This window comes from Arachis ipaensis, chromosome B3, assembly GCF_059453495.1.
Source record: "Arachis ipaensis isolate K30076 ecotype BB chromosome B3, ASM5945349v1, whole genome shotgun sequence".
NCBI classification, from domain to species: domain Eukaryota; kingdom Viridiplantae; phylum Streptophyta; class Magnoliopsida; order Fabales; family Fabaceae; genus Arachis; species Arachis ipaensis.
This window is the reverse complement of record NC_142438.1, coordinates 63,318,537-63,319,897: the sequence shown is the minus strand read 5'-3', so window position 1 is coordinate 63,319,897 and position 1,361 is coordinate 63,318,537. Positions and strand designations below refer to the sequence as shown.

The 1,361-nt window shown below is 42.0% G+C and overlaps 1 non-coding gene across 1 annotated transcript; it reads left to right on the top strand.

Moving 5' to 3' along the window:
• Positions 1–1,019: 1,019 nt before the first annotated feature.
• LOC148570890 (small nucleolar RNA R71) lies at positions 1,020–1,127 on the top strand. Its single transcript, XR_015908897.1, has one exon. It is a non-coding gene; the product is annotated as a small nucleolar RNA R71 (small nucleolar RNA).
• The last annotated feature ends 234 nt before the right edge of the window (positions 1,128–1,361 follow it).

The window sequence follows — 1,361 nt, the reverse complement described above, 5'->3', positions numbered from 1 at the left end:
AATTTGGCATTTAGCTTCATGATTGCACCAAGAAACTTGGCCGTTTGCTCTTCAGTAACATCCTCATTCTCTTCAGAAGAGGAATACTCATCGGAGCTCATGAAGGGCATAAGGAGGTTCAATGGAATCTCTATGGTCTCTAGATGAGCCTCAGAGTCCTTTGGTTCCTCAGAGGGAAGCTCCTTATTAATCACTGGACGTCCCAGGAGGTCTTCCTCCTTGGGATTCACGTCCTCTCCTCTCCTCACAGGTTCGGCCATGATGCTTATGTCAATGGCCTTGCACTCTCCTTTTGGGTTCTCTTTTGTATTGCTTGGGAGAGTACTGGGAGGGATTTCAGTGATCCTTTTACTCAGCTGGCCCACTTGTGCTTCAAAATTTCTAATGGATGACCTTGTTTCATTCATGAAGCTCACAGTGGCCTTGGATAGATCAGAGACTAGATTTGCTAAATTAGAAGCATTTTGTTCAGAGTTCTCTGTCTGTTGCTGAGTGGATGATGGAAAAGGTTTATTAGTGTTAAACCTGTTTCTTCCACCATTATTAAAGCCTTGTTGAGGCTTTTGATCCTTCCATGAGAAATTTTGATGATTTCTCCATGATGAGTTATAGGTGTTTCCATAAGGTTCACCTAAGTAATTCACCTCTGCTATTGCAGGGTTCTCAGGATCATAAGCTTCTTCTTCATACGAAGCCTCTTGAGTACTGTTGGATGCAGCTTGCATTCCATGCAGACTCTGAGAGATCATATTGACTTGCTGAGTCAATATTTTATTCTGAGCCAAAATGGCATTCAGAGTATCAACTTCAAGAACTCCCTTCTTTATAGGCGTCACATTACTCACAGGATTCCTTTCAGAAGTGTACATGAACTGGTTCTTAGCAATCATGTCAATGAGTTCTTGAGCTTCTGCAGGCGTTTTCTTTAGGTGAATGGATCCACCTGCAGAGGTATCCAATGACATCTTTGATAACTCAGATAAACCATCATAGAATATATCCAGGATGGTCCATTCTGAAAGCATGTCAGAAGGATACTTTTTGGTCAACTGTTTGTATCTTTCCCAAGCTTCATAGAGGGATTCACCTTCTTTCTGTCTGAAGGTGTGAACATCAGCTCTAAGCTTGCTCAACTTTTGAGGAGGAAAGTACTTGGCTAAGAAAGCCGTGATCAGCTTATCCCAAGAGTTCAGGCTGTCTTTGGGTTGAGAATCCAACCATAATCTAGCTCTGTCTCTTACAGCAAAGGGGAAAAGCATGAGCCTGTAGACTTCAGGATCTACTCCATTAGTCTTAACAGTATCACATATCTGCAAGAATTTAGTTAAGAACTGAAAAGGATCTTCAGATGGAAGTCCATG